The following is a 13,497-nucleotide window of genomic DNA, read 5'->3' as shown; positions in this document are numbered from 1 at the left end:
GCCAAAATGACTGTGTGTGGTGATCAAATAATAAGCGAAACACATGAACACACTCACGATCCAGATATTATTCATCAAGATCTTCTATCTTTACGTGAAGAAATGAAGGAACAAGTTATTAAAACCCAACAATCATCACAGCAGATTTTATGTCAAACGTTACAGAATGTCTCGGAAGGAGTCTCTAGTCAACTACCGTCTGTGAGCACAATTAGACGTTCTATCAGAAGATATAAACAAGTTGTACATGCTCCACATCCCATACCGAGAAATTTGTATGAGATGGTCATTCCAGATGAATATAAAAAAAAACGTAAAAAGAAGACAATTTCTTACTTTACGACAGTGAACCTGGTGAGAACCGTATAATTTGTTTTCAACCGAGAAAAATACGCAACTCTTGCAATCTTCGAGTGATTGGTTTTGCGATGGTACCTTCAAAGTAAGACCTGAACTGTTCTATTAACTATATTCAGTTCATTGTTTAATTTCTAAAAGAACGATACCATGTATTTTTGCATTATTGCCAAATAAACCACAATCCATGTATGAAGAACTTTTCAGCCAACTTCGGGCTATTAATGCTAGACTTAATCCACCTGCAATTATGATTGATAGGTTTATTTTTTTTTTAGATCTATTGTCTTTTTTTTCAATAACATACTTGAGTATCCATAAATAAAAAAAGAAATAATGTTCTTTTGATTTTTGTCTATTATACCTTGTTAATGTTTACCATAAGGAAAAAATAATAATTAAAGAAAGTGCATACAAAATTCCTATGGCAGCAAAACAGATGTCTGTCGGGCATGTGGCCGTCGGGCACTTGTCAGTCGGGCACTTGTCCTAGAACCATTTTCCACATGAGTGACGCATAGCGTCATTTGTTTACATACCGTGTTCGGAAGGTATGTTTTGGCTGGGTCTTATGTAGCCAAACTTTTATTTGGGCGGATCACATTTTGAATTTACTAAAACATACGTGTTAAGAATGATGATTATTGTTGCATTTTATAAGAAATACGACTGTATTGTGTTTGTAGTGCTGCCCAGCATTCATGGCGTAAAAAGAAAATCTTGGATGCAAGGTATATATCAAGATCAAGCCCAGAAGCCGTGGTGTAAAGTTGGAAATTCTAAGTACATGGTATAAAGAGAAAATCTTGAACTCGTGGTATCAAGACAATCGTGAATGGATGGGTATTACATTCGTGACGTAGGTGTTGACGTTTCATGTGACGTCACTGCCTCGTCCTTTAGAATCGTTTGGTGGCTTTCGTGGTATTCATTTATTTACGGGGGAAAAATTCGAGTTGAGTATCTTTGTGTACTCTATAGTTTTTGCTTAAAACCTTGACACACTTAAAAAACGGCAGCCATTTTGGAATTATGAGTGAATCCGTGTAATTTTCCAGATTGGCATATGGAGAAGATATGTACCAAATTCCATGATTGTATCATTAACTGAAGTGTTTTAGTGAAAAAAAGTAACTCTCGAATTACTAGAACGGCTAACCATTTTGTTTTTTTACATGACGTAAAATCTCCATTATCTTCGGCAACAGAATTACTTTTTGAATTATAGGTGTGCACAATCCTTTGAAAAAAATGACATTTTCATTCATAAGTAGTTTTCATTTAAGTAATTTTCAATCATGCAAAAAAATTAGCCAAACACACTGTGTGTGTGTGTGTGTGTGTGTGTGTGTGTGCTTGAGTGTGTATTTTTTTTATATAACTCATAAAATTGCTCTCTTATAAACAATAAATTACTTGAATGCTTTCTAAAAGAATGTAACTCTTTAAGGTAGATTTGTCTGCAGGGCATCCAGCCTGTAAGAGGAAGCTTCCATTTTAATTTTGAAAGATTGATAAACTTGTAAAGAAATACAAGCAATGATTTTTATTGCTCAACACATCAAGGGCATAGAAAATTCAAGTTCTGGATTTCCATTTTTTTCTATTTTGTTATTCTTCAAATTAAACATGAAGACAATTTCGGACAAGAAAACAATTTTTACAAATGTGAATGTGAGCCTCCATTATAGAAATAAAAAATAGTTAAATAAATTATAAAAAAAGGGAGAGGGGGAGATACACAACCTTTTAAACCTTTTAAAGTTAAATAAAAAAAATCCCTTAAAAAGAATTAGAATATACATGGAATAAGACTAGATATGCACTATTTAATAAGAAAATGTCAGCTGCAATAGCGTCACGCACGTTTCTACTTATGGTATTCATATCCAAGTTGGTATGAGCCAGAGTATACATTTCAAAACTGCTAAACTGCTTAGAATAGTCATGTTTACCAGTGTAATGAAGATAGCACCAATACTTCTTTTCTTTAGGAAACTTCAAGCGGCAATAAGAATTGGTTTCTCCTGGATGCCTATTTCGCACATTAACCTAGCGAAATTGTTGTGGCTATTGGATGAGAATTCAGCCAAATAGTTTGTCGTTATTTTATTGAAATAGTACTACTTGAAAAGGTAGTAACCTCTTGGTAATTAGGAAAAACGATCGAAGAGAGAGAGAGAGAGAGAGAGAGAGAGAGAGAGAGAGAGAGAGAGAGAGAGAGAGAGAGCATTTTGTTCCGCTGAAATTGAGTATCGGAAATTTTCAAAGGAGCGAGATAAAACAAAGAAGCACCTCAGAGCTATTGATTTGGAAACACAAAAGAATAGCAAATGGAAACATTCTGTCTGTCTTTCTCTTTCCTGTTCTCTACATGTGAAAAAAAGTTTAAATGTGGAATCAAGAACCGGCTGATGTTTACAAATAATGATATACATTCAAATAAAGTTTGAGGTTTGACATTCAACGAGAGAGAGAGAGAGAGAGAGAGAGAGAGAGAGAGAGAGAGAGAGGAGGGGGCCGGGCCGGTTATTACAAAACTCATACAATTTGCGTTGCAAAGTATGGCATTTTCCTCAAAGATTTCTTTATGTATATATTAAATGATTACGGTCAATACATGAATTAAAATGTATGAAGTCATCGTAACCAAAAAGCACAGGTTTATTAAAGATATTTTCTCACAAGATTCCAGAATGTAGTTCGATGTCGTCATCGATTGGTCACGCAGTTTTCTTTTGTATCCCTTTCTCTATGTAACACCTTAGCTTTCCTGGAAAGGCAATGAAGGAGATGACATATTCATACAACAAAGAGCCCGATAAGACAAATCTAAAGAAACTCGTCTGATAACACCACAAATCATCATTCCCTTTGGATCATTCTGCGTTTTGATGATACAACGAGTTGCTAATGCCTCCTTGAGTTATTTTCCTGTCTTCGTCATATAATATACTTACTTTAATCATCAAATAAAAAGATAAATCCGGGATATTTTTGAAGCGTCATATAAAGTCGCCTTCACGTTTAAACTAAAATAAAAGTAAAAAAAAAAAAAAAAGTAAGAAGTCAGAAATAAAAAAAAGAAGGCACGATTGTAGCTTTTGCGTTCAGGTGTTCTATTCAAGTTGCATTAACGCAACGCCTAAATAACAGAAAAATATTCAGTCCTTGATGCTACAATAGTCTTTTTTTGACCTCTGGTATTTTTTCTAGGATATTTATCAAAATATATTACTTTTAGGAAGTAAATATCTAATACATTGTGGAAAATCTGTCCCATTGCCTCCAAAAGTGTTCAAGCTTTTTTATAATTCAAATTTGTTTGTATCTTTTTCAGGACAACGTTGCCTTGGTAACGGGAAAATAGTTCCGGTAAGTGAGATACGGGATGGTCGTTTATTGTCCAAGTCTAGATCTGTTTGTCATAAAATTCACAGTTTAGATATCATAGACGTCATTTCTTATATTAACTCACATTTCATATTCATCTACCTCACATGTAATTGACAGGAAACAGAAAATTACGAATTGTGCAGAAATCGAAATTTTTTTAAGCATAAACAGAAAACTGGAGCTTCTAAATCTTCATTCAGCTTCATCAGTAACATGCTGCTATCTGTATAGAACATCTGTAAGTCGATATTTTCATCTTATTGATTACCGTTAACCTGCCCTTTATAATACTAAAATCCAAGTGGATATTCCTTGTTTGTCCGGCCTGGGTGGGGCGGGTTTCGTAGGGGATCAAGAGAGTAGGGGAAACATGACACACCCACCCTCCTCCTTCAAACATATTTGTCCACCCCTGGTTAAGCCCCGTCCGCACGGTCGAACTTTGTCTGTCGGACAAAGTTCGACCGTGTGGACGGGGCTTCAGGCACAGGATTGGGAGGGTAGGGGAGACATGACGGGCAGTGCCGGGTTCCAGTGCAGCGTAGCGTGCAACTTTAACCTCTTAAAGGATAATAGTTAATGATGAAAGCCATTATTAGTGTACATGTCATGCGCACAGTGAAACATTTTTACGACGTTAAAAGAACTTTCCATTAATAAAAACAAATGAATATTAGCATAGGAATCTTTTTATTTCTTCTAATATTCCATAAGTAGATATTCTAACCATTTTATTACTACACTCTGAGATTAGATTTTGTACTGCATAACAGGTGATAGTAAAATTACGAAAATCTTATGTTAGCGCAACTGTGCCTCTCATGGGGCTGTATTAAAAAAAAAAAAAAAAAAAAAAAAAAAAAAAAAAATAAAAAAAAAAAAAAAAAAAAAAAAGCGGGTAACAAAACTGTTCTTGTTCTGGAGCCCAGTATGTGATGCACCTACTTCTTTAATGAGATTCGTTACGCAGTTATGAAGTCCGTAACTTTGCAGCCAAACGTTGTACCTTCCACATTAGCGTGGTTCTCCTTCTACGGCATGTTCCCCAGGTGGCGTATAATTTCTCCTTACCTCAGGAAAAAAGGGAAATTGGACGTCTAACTGTTGCCAATTTTCGTAAACTGCAAGTGAAGGACAAAGGAAACGGTAGACCTGAACAGATCTATTTCAGCAAAGGAAAGACATAAAGAACAAAAGTCATTCAAGTACACTAAATGTAGAACGTATTTCCAGTCTCTTATTAATCTTTTTTTAAAAAGGAGAATAAAGAGCACAGAGTGCGTCAAGAATAAATAAATCAGAATAAAGTTAGCAAAAAAGAAAGTTGTTGTTGTTGAAGATTAAGCAATGTTCTATCTATATCATGCATCCGTAAAACCCTTCACATTAATTCTCCATCACTTTTGTAAGTGTTCTCCACCATCATTTGTATAAAGTATACTATATATATATATATATATATATATATATATATATATATATATATATATATATATATATATATATATATATATATATATATATATATATATATATATATATATATATATATATATATATATATATATATATGATGGTGGAGAACTTACAAAGTGATGGAGAATTAATGTGAAGGGTTTTTACGGATGTATGATATATAATGATATATGTATATATTATATATATATATATATATATATATATATATATATATATATATGTATATATATATATATATATATATATATATATATACTTTTATATTATATGTTATGTATATTATTATAATAATATAATATATATAATAATATATATTTATTATATATGTATGTCCTTATGTATGTATTTATATTGTATTGTTATGTATATATATGTGGTGTATATATATATATTATATATATCTGTATATATATATTATATATATATTATATATAATATATATATATAATATATACATACATATATATTATAATATGTATGTATGATATATATGTTATATATTATTATATATATATAATAATATAATATATATATATATATCATATATGAGGTAGAGTCCTAAAAAAGTGATGGAGAATAATGTGAAGGGTATAGTATATGATACAGTGAACATGCTTATATAAGTATGATTAAGTGAACTATGCATATTATATATGTAGAATGAATATGTATGACATATTAACAATATGTATATATTATATATATATATATATATATATGTATATATATATCATACTTATATTATTTCAACAAGGTGAGGAAAACTGTTCACATGGAACTACACACAAGGGGCCATTGGACTGAAATTCAGTCAATATATATATATAATATATATATAATATATATATATATATATATATTATATATATAGTATATATATATATGATATATATATATATATGTATAATAATATATATATATATATATAGTATATATATATATATATATATATATATTTGTAATATATATATAGACTTTCAAGTCAATGGCCCTTGTATGCTAGTTCCACGTGAACAGGTTTCATCATCTACTGAAATAATGATAAAGATAATAATAATACTCTAGAAGCAGACCCTCTTTCAAGCATACTTTATTAAAAGTAATGGCTACTTCAGCAGCGTTACACTTGAAGAGATTCTTCTCTATTTTACGAATAGCGGCCTGTCCGTGCCCATTAAACAGGCAAGTAGAGCGCCTTAAGGTCAGATCAAATAAAGGGTCTGAATCGGTGTATAATTTGAATTTTACAGCTAAATATGATAAACATAGTCATCAAATTCATTAATGATTCTTCTCTCTCTCTCTCTCTCTCTCCTCTCTGGTGTGTGTGTGTGCGTGTTGTGTGTGTCCTGGCTGTCTGGCGTCTTGAAGCAAGCTTCGTCTGTACCTGCCAGAATCCCTAGGCTAGAAGCTGAGGTGGACACGTTTGGTGTGTGTTGAAGATTAAGCAGCTGTGCGGCACGGCTCTTGCTCTAGAGCAGCCCATAATTGGATTATCTGTAAAGATACAAAATCAGTGCTTTTGGCGGTTAGTTGTAGAAATGAGAGAGGGTGTCAGGCAGGATTACAACCCCTTTGAACCTTACGGTAATCGCCAGTGAGAGAGAAAGCTTTATAGTAGCGAGACTCAGCCTAGTTGGAGAGTGCTGAGTAGGAAGTGGATGCGAGTTTTAGTTTGAAGGTAAGGTGATCTTTAAAAGAAAAAAATTGAGTTATCTATAACATTTCAAGCACAATATATATACGTGTGTAGCACCCGAATATATGGCAATATATCAAACAAACATTAAGAAAGTATAATGGTATATATACACGTACACACCTACTCACATTTACAATGTTACCAAGGATCTGTATAGCTCCCATTGCAAAAATGAAACGGGTTGCTGCATTGTGCAGATTTCTGTGGTTTTAACCATGGGAGAATTTTTTTTTTCTGGGAAGTGGGTAGGACAACAGGAGATTCCCAAGTGTCCTTCTAGATTTGATGTGTAATTCCTCCTTTTACCTGGGAGGTGGGTGGGACAGTAAGAGGGGGATTCCCATGTTGTCCTTATGATTTACTTAGGATGTGTATGGTGATCTGTGTCAGTGTCAGTCATTGCGGTTAAGTTTCGACCTGAGAGACTGTTGTCTTGGGCAGTCTAGTAGGTATGCTCCAGGGGCTGGATTGCCTCTCGGTTCAACTAGTATGACATGACTGCCCTCATTACCAATCATTGTCATTTGTCCGGTGCATACGTCTCCTAGCCTCAACCTGTGTGTGATGACAGAGTTTTTGGTGGTTTTCTTGTGATGTCATGAGGCCTGAGATTGTGACATCCACGTACCACCTGGAACGCCCGTGAATTTTTTTTCTGCAAAAATGTGACGGTCGTCTCACTCTCTTCCTGGAGTTTGGCATAACTTTGGCATTTCCTTTAGTTTGTTTATGGATGGTTGCACTTTATCTTACGGTACTGCAGCTGAGGGCACTTTGGCTAAGGGTGTCGGCTTCTTCATTCCCTGATTCCACATGGCTAGGTACCAGTTTAGAATGGACCTCTGCCAGCAGCTTGATGGGGACTTGACCATGATTTTATTGCTGTTATCAGTGTCACATTTTCTTTGGTATTTGTAGCCTTGATTGCGAGTATTGCTCATTTGGAGTCGATATGCACTGTTGTGTGCCCTTCTTTTTGACTGGAATTTTCTAAAGCTTTTAATATTGCCATTAGTTCTGCTTGTAGTATGGAGGCATTGTTGGATAGCCTCCAGCTTCCTTTGAAGTCTTGGGCGACCACTGCTGCTGCCGTCGCCGGAGCTTCTGGGTCAACTGAGCCATCTATGTAATATGCGTTTTCAGCTGCTGTGCTCTTGATTGCTTCTTCTGCTGCGGTTTTCATCTGTGCTGCTGCGCACAGCGCTTTGTTTGCCGGTAGTATTGTAAAGTTGTACCGAATTGGGTCTCCGACCCAGGGAAGTGATTTTTGGTATCCTTCGTGCAGGTTTATGCATGCTTGCATTTTGTTTTTGAGTGGTCCATTCCTGTTGCTTCTGATGGTTTTGCACAGAATGGCAGTATTTCTTTGGCCTATCCTGTGCGTGAGAGACTGTAGTTGTATCTCTGCCCTCAAGAGACATATTCTTGTCCACATTGGGGCTCCGAGTATAAGAGTAATTGCATTGTTTTGGATGACCTCCAGCCTCTGCTGGCCTGTCAGGACTGGTGCTGCATGTTCTACTTGTGCTCTGATGGTTTGTATATAGAACCTCCTGAGCAGGTGGTATGTTGCACCCTCTGTTAGAGATGTGATTCTCTTTAGAGCATTAAGCCCTTTTTTTTTTTTTTTTTTTTTTTTGCTGGAATGAGCTGTATTTCCTTATCAAGAGATAGTGTATCTGCAATGCAGACTCCCAGATATGTGTAGCTATCCACCCAGTCTATGTAGTTTCCCCTCAGTTGAAGGTCCGTCCTCCTTATATTTTGGGTCGTAAGCAGGAGGTCTGTCCCATGCTGATCTCCTATTGGCTGATGGCTCTAATTCTTCTTTTTCATTGGTAGCTTGAACCAAGTCTCAAGCCCCTTTCGCAGAGTCGATGGTTGCGAAGCTGCAGGCTCTGCAGCCGTCTGGACCTCCTGAGCTGTTCGGTAACGTAGTTGGACGTTGCGTTATGCTGCGGGACGTCACGGTTAATATGATTGTCGTTGCCTGCAGGAGTATCTTCTTCGGGGGCGTTGTCTTCCGTAGAGTTGTATAATGAAGCCTTTATGAGTTCCCATTACCGTGAAGAAGAGGACTCCGTTAATAAGATTATTTTCGACAATGTAATGCAAATCAATGACACCAAGAAAATTGACTTATTAAGTGTTCGGTGTAATTATTTTACACAGTGGTTAGGATAAGAGAATAAGTGTAACAAAAAAAGCAGCAGGATGAGATTAGTAAGGAGGTGCTGAACCAATTTTCTTGTAAGGTCGTGACGTGTGGGAATTGAATGCGAGTGACTGGAAAGGCGGAAGATGTAGTGATGATTAATAGTTCACGTAGTATATGTGGAAAAAACCGAGGAGAAATGTCGAGGCACTCAGATGTAAAATGAATAGTGTAGGTCAAAGATGGCCAAGGAGTCGATCGCGGCCAATTCTTTGGTCGATCGCCATTCCTATATAAACGAACATTATAAATATATATAAATACATATATATTATATATATATAATATATATATATATAATATATATATAGTAATATATTATATTATATATATATATATATTTATATATATTATATATATACATAAACATATATGTACATATATATACGTATATATTATATATATATATCTATATATATATATATATATATATTATACTATAGATATATATGTATATATATATATATATAATATTATATATATGAATATATGTATATTAGATTATCTATATATATATATATATATATATAGATTGTATGTATGTCTGTATATCTGAATATATATATAATATATATATATATATATATATATATATATATATTATATATATTATATATTATATATTAATAATATATATATGAATATATAGATATATATATAGATATATATATATATTATGATATGATATAATATATATATATATATACTATATATATATATATATATCTTTTATACGAGCACAAGTAACACGTGAAGATTGTATATCAGAGCCTAGCAGGAAAAAGAAAAAACCGCCGTACCTAGCGCTTCGTGTATCTGGACACACCTAATCAGGCGTACAATATATAAAAGGAATGAAAAGTAGCTTCGACAATATCAAAGGTAAACATAAAAACAAAAAAGTAAAATACAGAACAATCAAAACAGCCTTAGTCAAGAAGCAAATGGTCCACAGCCTAGAATTACACTTTAAAGGACCAACAACAAATGGAAATGGAAATACTAAGCATCAATTACCATAGTTACGAAGTTGTCAACAATACATCTTCGTAGCCAGTTATCTAGTTTAATATTTTCGTTGCTAATATTAAAAAACAACTACGTGACTTATATTTGATTAGTACTAGATTCTATAATATCTCTTTTAATAATGTCTACCCCCAACAAAATTTCCTTTGAATTGTTCAATAATTGCGTGATTAAAATTATTCATATGTAAAAGAGAGCGCTCGATGTACTCCTACACGTACACATATATTTATGTTGATTAATCTTGATGCCAGTAGTTTGCCACTTTGACCAATATATTTTTTATCACACTCTATGCATGGAATTTCTTAAATGACCCGTTTGTAAATTGGAGAGTTCCTATTAAAATTGTTCTTACAGACTTAGTGTTACTAGAAAAACAACGTTATACATTTAAAAACTTTTTAAACATGTTTTGGCAAAGAAAGAAACCTGGATTGTCAAAAGGTAAAACAAGCCAAATTACTAGGGTCGAAAGCCTGTTACCATGGTCCCACTGCATAAAATGTTTTTAGCCTCTTCTTAAAGCAAACATTAAACTAAAAAAATGCCGGATACTTTAATTAAAAAGCAATATCTAAATTTGGTAATCTCGTCTTCTAAAATTCAGGACAACAAATATTTAAAGCTCTAAAAACATGGAAGAGAATGCAGAGAGTTACTTTCAATTGTGATTGGAGTAAAGTGAATGTAAGCACATAACATTTGTAGGTTCCTAAAAACCGAAATTAAATCTGTTACCTGTCTATGCACACTTACATCTAAAAAATGGTAAAACTAATCTTTTTTCCTCCTCAAGTGTTGAAACTTTATAGAGGGACCAGCGCATTTAATTATTAAAAATCTGTTCACATCCTCCCACAAAGGCAATACACAAAATTAGTCATCGACATACCTAACAAGAACATCGAGGTAAAATATTTGATAGAAGTTTCTTCTCAAAAACTACTGGTAACTGTTACTTAAAAGGGGCGATAAAGGGTCCCCCTAGCCATACCAAACCTCTGCTCATAGGATTTACCATTGAAAGAATTTACATTCCTTAATACACAGGTTTCAGCAACTCTAAAATTGTTATCAGTTTGCAGAGAAAATTAGTATTTATCCAATCATCAGCTAAAAATGTTATCAGGTCGTCAACTGAACTTTAGAAAAGGGAATCTACATCAAAGCTAATCATTTTAAATTCATAATTAATGTTACAGCTTCTGAGACGGTTTACAAAATCCAAATTATTTTTTTACTGAAAATCCTGAAATTTTCTATAAGAGGTGACAAATTACTTGACAAGCACTTTGAACAAATTATAAGTTGATGACCCTACAGAACTAATAATAGGTGTACCAGGGTTATTTGTTTGTGAGTTTTAATACGTCCATAAGATAAGGCAGGATAGCACATACAATACAAAATTTCTTAATAAATCATCTTTTCCCCTTAACAATGTTTTAAGTTTTTTATGAAACTACTATTAACCTTCTCTAATGGATTATGGTTCAGTACCTAAAGTTCTTGGTCACTTAACAGAACTAAATTTATTTTACATAATCATCTTTATTATTAGCACAAAGAGCATTTGATTTTATAGCTTTCGTAATGTGTAACGGTTTGATCTTTTTTAAGGTTTGCTGTACGCCTTTAAAAACCTATCAGTACATTAGAATAGCACTGAAAAGACATGTCCCCATAAACAATACCCTACAGATGTTGAAATCTTCAATAGGACACGATCCAAATTTTTCTAAATTACAAAATGATTTAGCTATTCCTACCCAGTGGGCCACTTTCTCGTCACAAACACGGAGTTGAACATACCGAGAGCCGTTCTTGTTAGCACATTCTAAACACTTTATCCGATAAATTACATAAAACTGGGGATTTGCCTCTTTAGTCAACCGCTGTTCGTGATGCGCTGTTTAAGTTTACGATCGAGTTTTATTCTTCAAGAACGTCGGCACTGGATCGTAACTTATGATAACCATAATCGCCCAATCGATTCTCCATTCCAAGGGATTGCTGACTAAAAACTATATCTATTTGACCTCAGGATCTGAAAAAGCTTGTTCACGTCACTTTCGTTATTTCTATGTACTTTGGGTATAAGGCGTTCATATCTTCGACTGGTTACTGAAAGGCCGCGATGTTTTGGATAAAAACGATTTTGCATAAACATGCTCATCAAACACATAACGTAGAAAATTAACGTTGTAATTTTAGCTGTGGGCTCTGATGAGAGAGGAGAAAAATCAGCAACGAAGGGGCTCCAGTGAAGGGTGTAGGATATGAAGGTAGAAAATATGGAAAGATTCGCTGGCATCCATACTGTTATACGATCACAAGTAACACGTGAAGATGGATATCAAGAGCCAGCAGGAAAAATGAAAAAAACCGCAGTACCTAGCGCTTCCGTGTATCTTGGGACAAACCTCATCAGGGTACAATAGATACATATCTATTATAATATATTAGATATAGATATAATATATATATTATATGTATATGGTGATATATATGTATAAGATAGATATCTATATATAGAGATATAGATGATAATATATATGTATATTTATGTATATGTATAATATAGAATATATATAGATATTATATATAGATTATAGTATAGATATATCGAGAGGTAGATAGATATATAGATATATATATATATAGATTATATATATGAAGATATATATATATATATATATGGAGATAGAGGTAGATATATATGTATATATATTAATAGATATATAATATTAATAGATATATATATATAGATATAGATATATATATAGAGCGAGTGAATATGATATGATATATTAATAGATGAGGAGATAGAGAGGTAAGATGGAGAAGAGAGAGAGATAGAGGGAGATAGTAGAGAGTAGAGATAGGTTAGAGAGAGCGTGAAGGTATATATATATAGAGATATATTCTAGAGATATAGCGAGATGAGATAAGATCTATGAAGATGAGAGAGAGAGAGAGAGAGTATAGTAGCTAGATATATTGATCTAGTATAGATATATAGATAGAGATATATATAGAGAGAGCGAGGTATAGAGATTATACTTATATATATATCATGTATAGATAGAGATTATATATATATATAGAATAGATATCTTAGTATATATATACATAATAAGATGGTAAATAGATAGATATAGATATATATATATATAGTAGATAGATATATATATATATATATATAGATATATATATAGATATAGATATATATATATATATATCTATATATATGTATACGTAGATATATTACATTATATATATACGATATATAAGATAAATATATATATATATATAT

The 13,497-nt window shown here is 33.1% G+C and overlaps 1 protein-coding gene across 1 annotated transcript in view; it reads left to right on the top strand.

The window, feature by feature from the left end:
* Positions 1-3,695: 3,695 nt before the first annotated feature.
* Positions 3,696-13,497, top strand: part of LOC135218523 (putative neural-cadherin 2) — a 643,835-nt gene continuing 634,033 nt past the window's right edge. Inside the window, 1 exon segment of the mRNA XM_064254888.1 lies at positions 3,696-3,732. The gene's annotated coding sequence lies outside the window, so the exon portion shown is untranslated.

Source organism: Macrobrachium nipponense, chromosome 9 (genome assembly GCF_015104395.2).
Source record: "Macrobrachium nipponense isolate FS-2020 chromosome 9, ASM1510439v2, whole genome shotgun sequence".
Taxonomy (NCBI): Eukaryota; Metazoa; Arthropoda; class Malacostraca; order Decapoda; family Palaemonidae; genus Macrobrachium; species Macrobrachium nipponense.
Note: the sequence above shows the minus strand (reverse complement) of the source record. Positions and strands in the feature narration are given on the sequence as shown.